A 13,357-nucleotide genomic window follows, 5' to 3' on the forward strand; every position below is an offset into this window, starting at 1 on the left:
ACAGCTTTATATAGCAGATGAAATTTCTATATAAAACTCTGAAATTCCGGAGATACTCCTGAAATCCTGAAACACAGTCCCAGAGCAAGCTCTGGTTATCATAACTACTTTTATAGAAATTAACTGTGTTTAGACACTTTACAAAAATAGGGTTAAATTCTAAATCACCTCTAGAGATGGCTGAATCTCTACTGTTCTAAGGCTGATTCATTAAGAGCTCCAGTCTGCAGTAATCGACCGACCCACTGTTCTGAAGTATGCCTGCTGGAAATCCTCCTAAAAAGCCACTCACCAGCTGGGAGCAGCTAAAGCACTGTAGCTACTGCTCTGATCCTTTCTGTTCCTCCAGTTTGCTTCAGAGGAAAAAAAAAAAAAAACCAAACCAAAATCAAAGTCAAAACCAAACCTACCTCAAAACCATTATTTAATCTATGAGTTTCTGTCCTTAGTATTTTGTCTAACTTTGTAAACTGTCTTTTGTTATTTTGATTGGCTCCGGGTTATCCCCAGCTTTCCACTTCTGATGTGTTTTATGTCTACATCTTCACCCACATCAAAACAGTGAGATCTAAAAGCACTTTTCAGGGCCACAATCCCCAGGCATCCACATCATACATAAGCCTGGGCTCTCAATAGTGCTAGAAGAAAATCCCAACAGGCGTAAGGGGCTAACTAAGACCTGAGGTCTTAGTGCAGCACTCTCCACTGGATACTCACCTGCAAGCTGGGATAAAAATGTGCCTCAGGGTGCTCCAAGGTAGTGAACCACACAGTACCATGACCCCCACTGTGCTCCCTCAGGGCTCACAAACCTCTGTGTGTAGGAGGGGTCTTGGGGAAAAAAAAAAATGAAATGGCCCAAGCTTTTCTCCTTGAGTCAGTTTTAGCTGAGGTGGTTAAAATAAAGTTTCTTCAGCTTGTGTTGGACTGTCTTGAAAGCCAGCCCTAGCAGAGCCTGGTTTTAAGCTGGGACAGATGTCCTGCACTGGCCACACATGCTTGGCAGGGCTGGGGACAGGGCCCCTCTGGCAGGCTGATCAGAGGACTCATTACTTCAGTCTTCCTTGGAGGCTGATGCTAAAAATACAGAGTATGGTTTTCTTTGGATGGCTCCTCTGATGATCACGGCCAAATGCTGCCAGAAACATGTGATTTCTTTGGGGGAAAGGTGGGCCTTCTGTAGAGGCCACGAGGCTGATCTTGATACTGTTGATGAATCATATACAAAACAGGATATCACATGTAAAGCAGGCATGATAACAAGAAGATGTTTCCTTTACTGCAAGACTCACCAAGTGGGCTCAAGGCACTGTAACAAGATCTCTAACATGCTCTTCAGAATACATGGCCTGCACAAGAAGCTAGCTGGTAGAATGTGTGATTTGTAGGGACTTATTTTTCATCATGTGTGTTTCCAAAGTTCATACTGAACTGTGACACATTAACATGTAGATGTGGTTCATCTCAGACAAAGCACTTTTAAAAAGGCAGGGCATATACAGCACTCTGCTTTGTGTTCCAGCAAACATCACATGCTTTGGGATTTGACGGTATCAATTTATAATTATATCAGAACTAATTAATTTAGCACATTTAAATGGAGTTCTTCTGCAGGTATTTATGCTACTTAATTAATTCTTTGATAGTCTAAATTTAACTCTTGTTACCCGGTTTTCATGTCTGATCCAGAAAGAAAATAACAGCAACAAGTCTGACAAGATACTAAGTCTACTACAAACATATCTCCTAGTTGCAAAGAACGAGCCTGTGTTCCCCAAATATAGGTGTCTGCGGAACAAAAGCAAAGAGTCAAACTTTTCCTCATGTAAGGAAAATAATTGTCCAAAGAACTCAATATCCTTTAATGGGGTTCACATTTCAAAAAACCTTCTAGAGTCCGTGAAGTTTTAATATCCCAGCACATTGGTCTGTAGTGAACTCCAAGGATATGGGCCATGGGCTGAAGCAAAATTCCACTAAAGCAAATGCAGCATCATGGACTGCACCATTGCAACTCCATGAATATGGAAAGGTGGTAAATTATGCGCACAAAAAAAAAAATTGCAACCCCATGTAATGTTCATTCCCTCTTCTCACAGCTGGGTAACTTCTACAAGCAGCATGCAGAAACTCTGGTTTGCTTGCTCTAGCCAAAGGCAATCCTGCCCCCACCTTCTTGCACCTAATATGTCAGTGAATCAACTGCAGTCTCATGAATTAGCACCAATTCCCTTTCCACAGTTTCAACAAACTTCTCAGAGTTACTGATCAGAAAGTAAGTTTTCATTTTCACAGTAAGCAAGTTCACTCCACAGCAAAGTTAGTGTTCCTTTCTGTGAGAATCAAGGTAATAATAGATTTTCTTACATATATATTCACAAAGTTATTGGTAAAGATTTTATTTTGTATCTTGGAAATCCAACAAGTGCTGAGCCAGATGAAACAAAACAGAGAAAGGAGTTAGCAGTACTGAGCTAGTGTTGTCTTGTTCTCTTTACCAATCAAAACCACCACAATAATAAAACAGTCACAGTGTTGCTCTATCTTTACTAACAGACCATTAAAATTGTTGTTAGTGGACTTGCTGACTCTTTGGCAGGGCAGGCTGCAAACTGCTTTTATGTGCACTTATTGAATCATTTCCCAAGTTTTTTAACGATAAAACATGTTCAGGCTCATTTAGACACAAACATCCATAAAGCAGAGTTCAACCTTTTAATAACAGATGCATAACGTTGTCTTCCTTCAACCAAAAAGGTCCTTGATTTTAAAGGCAGCCAATTCCTTGTGATTTTACTGAAGAGAAACATGCAGCTCTCCTGCCCACTTACGACTGAATGATAAATTACATTCAAATGTCTGAAATTTTCCACACAGCTCTTTTGTTTCGGCTAAAGTAAAACAAATTCATTTTTTACAATCTTTGCATCCTGCAGTATAAATTACAGAAAAAAAATAGTGTTGTCCTGTTTCTTTATTCCTTAGAGGAATGACCTTTTGTTTCTCTCGAGAGTCCAGCATAATGTAGTAAACCTCTTACTTACGGTACAAGTATTTTCAGTGTAGCAGTTTCCTTGTAATCATGGGTGTGCTGCCAGCACCAGTGTAGCAGGCAGCGTACTGACAAGGAACCCTTCAGCTGGCCCATCCTTCCCTCAGACTCAGGGCAGGGGCCAGGCACCAGCCTGAGGAACCCAGATACATGTTGGAAGGGATAAGTACAAGCAGTGAAGATGAAGAAGCCCAAGTGAAGATGATGAAGCCCTGGCAAAGGAGAAGGCTCTGAGCAGAGGAGCAGGGTGCACCGTAAGTGCTCTAGTTCTTACCTGCGCCTTAAGTGGTAAAACACAGACTTGCTAAAACAGAGACGCTACTTGCAGTCACCTACTTCTTGTATACTGACTCTATTTGTATTGACTTATGCTCAGATTCTTGTAGAGTTGATCTGAACCAATTTTTGCCATACTGATCTTTGGCTTGATTCTGGACTGACTTACTTGCTTTCTGGAGAGAAGCATACAACACCAGGACAGACCCATTCCTAACTAGAATTTACCAGCTCATACAGTAGCAGAAGCAAGGGACAGAGGTTGGAAAGATGTAGTCATATAGAAATTTGGAAGAATTATATATGATAACAATCTTACTGAATTCTAAAGTGTTCAGCACTGGTTTGATCAGAACCAGCCTCGCCTGAACACACCTCATCACCACCCCATATGATGACCCATATAATTTCTCTGGTAAGTTATCTTGCCTTCATGTATCTGTTTACTTCCCAGAGTTAAAAAGGTGATAATTTCTTCTAATGATTCATTCTCTGTGCCTATCACAAAACACTGTTTTTTTTTCATTTTTTTTTCTGCATGGCTTTCAAAGTTAAAAATATAAATACCAGTGTGTATATATATATATACACACACACACACACACATAAACATATGTCTCTCCGGTACATTCTAAATGACTAATCTGAAGGGCCCTGATTCTCCTAAAATAACAATGTCACCAGTGAAGTACAGCAAAGCAGTACACTAAGAATCACCAGACAAGTCAGGAAGTAGCATCAGAAATAATCTGGCAGGACATCAAAGAAAGAAGCAGGGGGCAGAGTTCAAACCCTGGAAATGCGAAAAGAAAGTCATATTCATATTCTTATTCAGCATTCACATCCCTTTGGGCTTTAACCACGCTGCACATCAATACTACTGTTGCTGATACAAAAATTTAGGATACTTGAGAAATTGAGAAACAGTCTAATCTAAATTAGGCAAACTTCAATTACTAACAAATACAAAGGGATAATAGAAAAACTCATTGTAAAAAGAGCTTCCATCATCTACGCAGGCAGAAATCTGCCCCCACTGGTGTCTTGTAACAGGGAACAGCTGCAGTGGATGGCAACCAGCACTCAGTAAGGAGAACCCCTGATGGTGTCACCATCTCTGAGTGCGTTTTTATGCCTTGGGAGAGATCCAACACCAGTACCCATCAGCTTGTATTTCAGGCTGTACCTGAGAGGAAGCAACAGGCTCAAAGAGGGAATGCTTACAGCAAGAAACAGTGGCTGAGTGGAGAAGTTGCCTGTGTGCAAAGCCACCAGCAGCACTTCAGGGATTCCCACTGACACCTTGTGGGACATGCAGTGAGGAAGAAGCTGCCCCACCACCACATCCCCAAAGGGAGACAGCAGTGATTGAAGCTGTGAGCACCTCAGTATGCATGTGAGGTGAGGAATGGGTGATGAGCAATATGGCTGGAGCCACTGAAGAACTGAGATCTGCCCAACAATTAGCAGCTAGCAGTGAAACAGAAGAGGTTTTAAAGAGGTACTGAATTAGTCTTTTGCAATATGATTATATTGACTGAGAAACTGAGAGGCTACGTATGCTGCCTGCTGGGACTAAGCCTGATTGCCAACTGTATCTACAGATGATTTGCTGTAGAAGTATCTACTATCTGTAGACTGAGGAGGTAGACAAGACCAGCATCACACACAAACTTGGACTTACCTGAATTTCCTTTAATTAATCTCCACTGAAATTTTACACAAGTATCACTATGCATCCACCTCTGTCACTGAAGGTGAGTCCCAAACGCAATCACCCAGGATTTATAGAAATGATAACCTAAATCTGTATACCCACAGGAGCAGTGGGTTTTACAGTCAAGTGACTGAGGATATTCCTCCTATTTTCCTAAGGAACTCTTTGCAGAGGAAGCTTCCCTGTAAAATACAGCAACTGCTACACTCAGCTGACGGATACCAAACTTCTTCCTACCACTCACACTTCACTTCCCTAAAGTTAGATCTGTGATAAGTACAACCCTTATGGCACTCTTGAGTCATATTTTTATAAGCAGTGATCAACTTAAGTCACATTCAAGAGCCACATTTAATCCTCTGGGGCTCCTGCAACAGAGAAAGCCACCTGGCAGGCAGGCCTGAAGAGGAAAGCTGCAGCAGACTGACCCACTCATCTGTCCTGAGCAGGGACAAGAACAAGACATGAGACTGCCATAAGTATAGCGTAGGCACAAAGGAAAAATAGGGGGGTGGGGGGCTCCTCTCCTGCCTGTGGGTTGGCAGCCACAACACATCTGAGAGAGGAAAAGCCCACCCGGGGGTACAAGCAAAGGAAAGCCAAAGGGCACTGGTGAGAAGAGATAAGCAGGACCTTGCTTGAGGGAGATGCTCTGGGGCAACCTCTGAGGAAAAAAACAACAAAGAGACTGTGGTATGGGAGCATGAAGAACGATTAAAAGTCCAAGGAGGTCTCCTTTGAGGGTGACCCTGGTTTAGGTCAGTATTTGTGTCCATACTTCAGAAATGGAAGTATTACAGAAACATTTTACTCAATTCACTGAACTGAGACAAGAAATTCTTCTGAGAATTTCCAAGGTAGGATTACAGTCAGCATCCCAGGATTCCTTCTATCAGTCTTGATTTGTAAAGTTTGTACAGTTGGAGCCGCCACATTTTTTCTTTAATTGTAGCTGTTTTGAGGGTTGTCTAGGTTTGATTGTGTTAGGATTGTTTACCCATTTTGCAATATAAAGCAGACTCTCTGTCCACCTCCTGCCTTCACAAAACAGAAACATAAACAGAAGAGCAAGGCAGAAATACCTTTTGTAGGCTCACTCAGTGCGTCATTGCACAGTTATCTAATTCTCTTTCCATTTTGTAAAACATTGAAATTCTTTGTTAATCTGATGAGCTGAAGGATGGGGTTGGGCAAGAAAAGGAAAGATTGAGTTTGTGCAGTGAGGAATTATTCAGTATTAATAAAACTCCCAACTCAGTGTAAACAAATTGTATCTACCCTGAAAACTGAAGTCTAAAACTTGCATTATGCAGGAAGAAAAATATCACAGTTTTGTTTTGTTGCTGCAGCTAATGAAAACACTGAAAACTGCACTACAGCAGCACCCTGCTAGTGCTAACCCATCAGGAAAATGTAAGATGCAGAATAAAAAAGAAATTATTTCCCTCTTTTCTTCCTTTTTATATGAAAGACCTGAGTGGTGGAAAATAATTCATGGCAGAAGGGGCAGCCCAACACCAGAGGCTCATCCTCCCTCACTGCCAGGCAGGTATAGACCATGTAATGGGGGGCATAGATTTGGCTCTTTGAAAATAGAAGTGAACGGCAGGTTCCTCTCACCTTTCATCAAAACTGTGACCACAGGGGGATAATTCCTGCATTCTTCCTGTGCCGACAGCACGTCAGGCTTTCCAGGACAAAACAGAATCATAGAATAGTTAGGGTTGGAAAGGACCTCAAGATCATCAAGTTGCAACCCCCCCCTGCCATGGGCAGGGACACCTGGCACTAAATATTGTCACCCAAGGCTTCATCCAACCTGGCCTTGAACAACGCCAGGGATGGAGCATTCACAACTTCCCTGGGCAACCCATTCCAGTGCCTCACCACCCTTACAGTAAAGAATTTCTTCCTTATATCCAATCTTAACTTCCCCTGTTTAAGTTTTAACCCGTTACCCCGTGTCCTGTCACTACAGTCCCTAATGAAGAGTCTCTCACCAGCATCCCTATAGGCCCTCTTCAGATATTGGAAGGCTGCTATGAGGTCTCTACGCAGCTTTCTCTTCTCCAGGCTGAACAGCCCCAACTTCTTCAGCCTGTCTTCATACAGGAGGTGCTCCAGTCCCCTGATCATCCTCGTGGCCCTTCTCTGGACTTGTTCCAACAGTTCCATGTCCTTTTGATGTTGAGGACACCAGAACTAGAAATAGGGAGGAAAACTGTGCACTCATGTAAATGGGTTATCACAGACACACACTCTCTGCCTGTTGTATTAAAACTTGAGTGTGATCAGCATCTGAGTATGATAAACATTCGGAAAGCTCAGTTGTTTAATTGAAACAAATCTCTCCAACACAAATGTACTTATTCCTGGATGCGTTCAGGAATAATCAAAACCCAAGATCTTCAACAAGTAAACACTCCAAATCCAAGTAATGGTTCAGCTCATGAAATCAGGGCTGGAGAACTTTTTTTCCATATTAAATATGTTATTTCTCTTTGGCTGCCCAAGTGTAAGTCACACCAGTTGTAAGCAAACCCAGCCACACTAATTGGACACCTAAACAAGACCCAGTCCTGTTCTTTTTTTCTGGAAATGATGTTTGTTTCTCCTTGCAGAAATACATTATTCCAGCATCAGTGCCAATGCAATGAGTCAACTCCAAGCACTGCTATGAGCTTATAAATTCCTTTCTGCACCTTAGCAAAATGTGTCAGGCCAGCACAGTCTTGGCTCTTGGAGCAAAGACTTTCAGACACCTGAAGACCACATCAGTGCAGGGAGCCTTCTGGAGCTACAAGTGCCTAGGACTTGGTGTTGGGACCCTCTTGGATGTTGGACACTGACCCTTGATCCCAGCCTGCCCAGGCACACATATGTGCCCTGATGTGCAAAGATGATACACTCTCGATCTAAACACACCCTGCTGGCCAATCCGTTTGCAAGATGGACTCATGACAGAAAGAGATTCAATAAGAGGGCATTCTGTCCCAAATTAACAATCATCAAATATGGGTGAAGAAGATTTTAATTAGTAGTTTATTAAGAAACACTTCATTAAAGAGAGAGGGGAAAAGAGAAAGAACAAAGCAGGCTTATGTCCTGAATCATGAAAGGAACAAATCCACAAATGCAGACAAATTTTTTCTAATTAGTCTTCAGTAACCAGCTGATGCCTCATAAAAAAAAAACCAAACACACACACACAGGAAAAAAAAAACAAAACCAAAAAAACCCCAAACCCCCAACAAAACAAATCAAGACCCAATAAACAGCCCCCAAAAGTATACATTCTGGTTAGTAAAAAATGTGTCGGATATGCCATACACTTTCCTGAGGGCAGAAAACTCATCCCTTCTGATGCTACCAAGGTTATTTATATAGACATTTATCATCATTTCTTTGAAGTTCATGTGAAAAAGTTCCTAAAAAGTCCTGCAAGGGTATCATCTAATTTTACCATTAGTGACTACAGAGGGTTAGTGACTCATTCCTGGTCTCACCCTAATCAACAGCATTACTTATTCACTTTGAAAGGAATAAGATGAAACTCTGAAGTTGGAATCCTAACTTTGTGAGATCTATGGAATTTTTCTATCCATTTTACTGGGTTCAGGATTTCAACCAGAAGCTTTAAAGGGAACGGAAGTTATGTACTTCTTTGCAGAGGCTTAATTCAGTGTCTAAATTCCTCTTAAATCTGTTCTGAGGGCTCTGGTAATTAAAAATGCATGCACCTCTCACCTGAACCATGCAAACTTGTCCCAGAAAGTAGCAGAGCCACACACATTTCTGACATATTTCAAAATACAAGAGACTTCAGAAGGAGATACAAGTCCGGGTTTTTTTTTTTCTCTTTTCTCCCAGTCAAGCCTGCATACCCGGTATGTGCACCAAGTTAGCAGCCTACTCATATTTTAGCCCTGTGTTGAATGCCAAAATCTGCTTCCTGCTTACACTCCACTATCATTCACAGACATTGCGGTATCAGCTTCGTGGATGACACATGTGCTACCCGGTTCCGGTCTTTAGCAACTAGCCCAGGAGTCAACCTTTTCTTCCATTTAGGAAAAAAAAAAACAAACCGCAACAGGAAAATATTCCTTTTATAAAGCTAGTTGTCGAGACAGCAATCATTATTGAGACAGGGAGGCACATTAGTACAGGCTGTGGTCAGTTCTGGGTGGTATTGGGTTTGGTGGCTTTGTGGTGGAGGGTGGCTGCGGTGCTTGAGGGTGGTTGACGTGGTTTCGGGACCTCGGTGCAGGGGGTGTAAGAGGGGCGGGGTAGGGGGACGGGACCTGGGGATGGGGAGTGTCTGGGACTGGCGGGTGTCCAGGGTGGGCACAGATAAACTAACTGATAAGTAAAAGGACAGGATGATTGCTATGCTTGGGGTGTTAATAAACCCATTAAGCTGGTGTAAGCATCTACTAGGGAGTATCCCGGACTAGCAGATGTCCAGGATGAGAGCAGTTAAACTAACTGATAAGTAGAAGGCCAGGATGATTGCTATGTCTGTAATGTTAATGAAGCTTGTCAGGAAAAGTAAACGACCCTTAAAGACCACCACATTTTTGTATGCATGCCGGAAACTTTTTGGAAAATGATGTAATATGCTCAGATAAGGATGAGCTGTATAGCAATTCGGGGACACACGTTAGGAGGAGCTATCCCCCGTGTCTCCCGGCGCCACAATAAAGAATACCTGCTTGTCAGCTTGAAACTCTGCTGGCAAGTTTGTTCCTGGAGTTTTCTCCGAATCAATTATAAACAGATCAAAACATTCTCTTCCATATATATTTCTGATTCTAATTTCATTGCCTGAGCAGGAAGAACATGAAAGACTTAAGAGTTTTTATATTTTATAGTCAAATTGTATCTTGTACACTTTAGACTAATCAGTCTAAATCAACATATAAGAAAAGATACAGTCCAACACTCAAGTGCTGCATGTATCTCATTTGCACAACTCCAACCTCCTGGAATAAGCTGGTCCGTGTCCCTATTAGAAGTTTTTCCTGTTTGCTAGGTTAGCATTTTCTTCCAGACAAAAAGCACTGATGTGCCATGTACCTCTAAAGACTCCTGAAGGAAAACAAAATGCAACAAAAGCTAGAAGGAAAGGATTTACTTTTCAAAAGGTTATATAGGTTAAGCTTCTTTCCAGCTGCAAAACCTAAAATCCCAAGATTAACTACTAGATTCAGAAACATAAAGAGAAGCTACAAAATCCAGTCTGTCATGTGCTGGGTAGCTGCTGTGTAATACTGCTTTCCCCAAACTCTGAGTGCTCCCAGCCTCAGTAGTAGGTCCCTTTTCATTACTAGCCCTCAGAAACTCCTGTGGCACGTGGGACATCAAGACAATGGTACTACAATAATTCTTGGTCCATGCATTTTAACTATATAGACGGGAAGCCCTTTACCTTATTGATAACATACTGCAAAGAAGCAATGCAGAATCTCAATCAGTTCTGCACCTGCAGACATCCATTCCTCCACAGCATGGCAGCACGGCTTGACTTCAAAGTGTGTCCTTACTGGTGGCAGTGAATGCACAGAGCCTTAATGAGTGACACTTGCATTGTTGGGGAAGCCTGGGATGACAGTTCTGATGTAAACTAGCCACAAATTCAGTAATGCTAATGAAACAATTCAGCTATCTTCCCAGTCCAGGGGTGTATATGGAGGCAGGATCACACAGGTTAAGATATTGAACCTGTTGGTCTAGATAGACTAGGTGGACAGGAAGATATCTTAACATGAGAAGGACTCAGTGGCTTCCATTAATCAAGACTTTGATCTCTAGACAATATTAGATTTTGTCCCTAGGCAATAACAGTTCTTAAACTTAATGGGTATGCTAACAGCCTTCATTCAGACTACTAAAGCAGCAGCTGAATACTTCAATGGACTGAGATAAAGAGACAATAGAAGCTACTGCCCAAGGCAATTGTGCACATGGTAAAACCTAAGTAAGGTGATATTTTTAATATCCCCATCTATCTTATTTGAAAAAATGTTTAATTTGTTCTTCATTTATCCAGAGAGAATAGAAGTCAGCATATCCATTAGCTTCCACTGTATCTGAAATTGCCTCAAAAATCACAGAAGAGCCTGCACAGCTTATTAACTGAAAAGCAATGCTCCTTCTGTTGCTTCCAGGGTCTGTGGACAACCTGACCCCTACGTGTTACCCAGGGCAAGCATACTGCAAAACCGAGGCGGCTAACAGCCACACTGGGCAACAAGGACATGCAAATGGCTCTGCATAGGCAGCTATATCCAGTGGGATTTTGTTAGTTCTGCTAGGCCTAGTAGACTCACTGTTTTGCACCAATTTTTTCAGCATGCATGGCTTTGTCAGCCTTCTCCCAGCTGGGTCTGAGCCAGCTGAGTGCATCTTTCTTCAAGCTAATGAAGTCTTCCAGAAACAGGAGCACTGAAAATTAAAGCGAGATGCTGAATGGCTCTATGAGAGCCAGGCTGTGCTTGGCATGGGCAGCAGGCAGATCCTGCTGCATCCTAAGCAGCTTCATTCAATGCTGCTCTCATGCCTTTGAATCATACTGCCTATCCAGGCCTTCCCTTACTCACCTTCTCTTCCCCTCCCATTACCCTGGGTGATAAAACCAGGCTGATAGAGGACTTGCCTTCACTTTGCCAGCCAGCCAGAACAGACTCTTTGCTGGTTTTTTTGTGGAGTCAAGCTATTTTATTTTTTTTTTTTAATCTTTGTTCTTTCAGGACCTGCTGCTTTTGACAATATTATTGTGTAAAGAAAATCTTAGACTTACTCCAGTGTGGAGTAGTAAAATACTCACCAGTCCTCTGAGAGCTCAAAATCATCTCAGTCTATGGATGCAAGAGAAAACATATCAATGAACAACAAAAACCCTAACAACAACCCAACAAAACCTTGTATTTCTTCCTGATTTTGTCTAATGAGTTTTTCCTCTGTCTGAAATTAAAAAAAAACAACTGAACAAACTTCTAGTTCTATATAGTGAAACTGTGGGATTCTCAAGCTGTATCAATATCACCAGTAACTGATGTTATATTATAAAATACTACTACTGTACTCAGATTTTAAAAGAAAAGAGGCAAGGACAAGTTATTTACTGTGGTCCTAGAAGCCTAAGGAATAGATCTATTCAAAACACACATAACATGATTGTTTCCTCAGTTATTGTATAGCTAACATCTCATATAAAATTGAATGATTAACACAGTAAAACAAACTTACTTAGCAAAAGAAAAGCTCTGTCACAATATTGTATTTTAGGCACAACACTATTTATGAAGCCTCCCCAAAACATACTGCAGTGCCAAATCTATGCTTGACACACAATTCCTACAGCCCTGCTATGAAATGAGTGAAACCAGGCAGTGCTAGGGGTGTAGGCGTGCAAATACCATCTGAAGACATCTTCGTGGGAAAGTGCCATTTTGATTGTGTAACTGGCGACCCAGAATTCACATCAAGGAACAATTATATCCTCTACTACAGTGGCAATGATCTGATTACTTCAGTCTAGTTGGTAGATGTTGCTAGTGATTTTTATTAGCAAATTGGCCTCATTGTATTTGACAGAATCATAGAATTACAGAATCATAGAATCAACTGGGTTGGAAAAGACCTTTAAGAGCATCAAGTCCAACTTGTTGGATTATCCCAGGACTGCCAAGGCCACCCCTAAACCATGTCACTAAGCGCCTCATCTACATGGCTTTTGAATCACTTGCAGTGATTCCACCACTTCCCTGGGCAGCCTGTTCCAATATTTGATCACCCTCTCTGTGAACAAATTTTTCCTCATATCAAATCTAAACCTCCCCTGGCACAGCTTGAGGCTGTTACCTCTTGTCCTATCACTTTTGAAGCTATTTTGGGGCTGTAACATGTCAAAAGAGCAGGATATATGCCTGACCTACATCTGGTAAAGTCATCCACATTATATGTCAAGAAGGAAGCTTGCTGAACACATTGTGCCCTTAAAAATGCTATTCCAGGAAGAATCAGCCACCATACAAGTTGTTTCCACAGTTCACTATGGCAATTGCCTACCCTACATGAACTACATGAGCTAATAGGAATGATCTCATTTGGAGCACAAACTAAAAGAGAAACTAGGAATAAAAAAGTCCAGCAAGAAATCACTCACAAAAAAAGCCCCAGGTGTGTTGGTTTTAAAGGTTAAAAATCTTTTCAGGCAGAGTGACAGGGTTCTGTGCACTTTTGCAGCCAGTCAGAGTCTTTGTGGTTGCTGCAAGGACATATATAACAAACATGACAGACTTTTGTAT

The 13,357-nt window shown here is 41.7% G+C and overlaps 1 protein-coding gene across 6 annotated transcripts in view; it reads right to left on the minus strand.

The window, feature by feature from the left end:
• The window catches only part of OXR1 (oxidation resistance 1), a 220,386-nt gene that overhangs the window by 89,045 nt on the left and 117,984 nt on the right, over positions 1-13,357 (minus strand). The window lies entirely within an intron of this gene.

The sequence above is a fragment of the Pezoporus flaviventris genome, unplaced genomic scaffold (assembly GCF_033815535.1).
Source record: "Pezoporus flaviventris isolate CSIRO_AGI_PZ_B2104156 unplaced genomic scaffold, CSIRO_AGI_Pfla_v1 ptg000007l, whole genome shotgun sequence".
Classification (NCBI taxonomy): domain Eukaryota; kingdom Metazoa; phylum Chordata; class Aves; order Psittaciformes; family Psittacidae; genus Pezoporus; species Pezoporus flaviventris.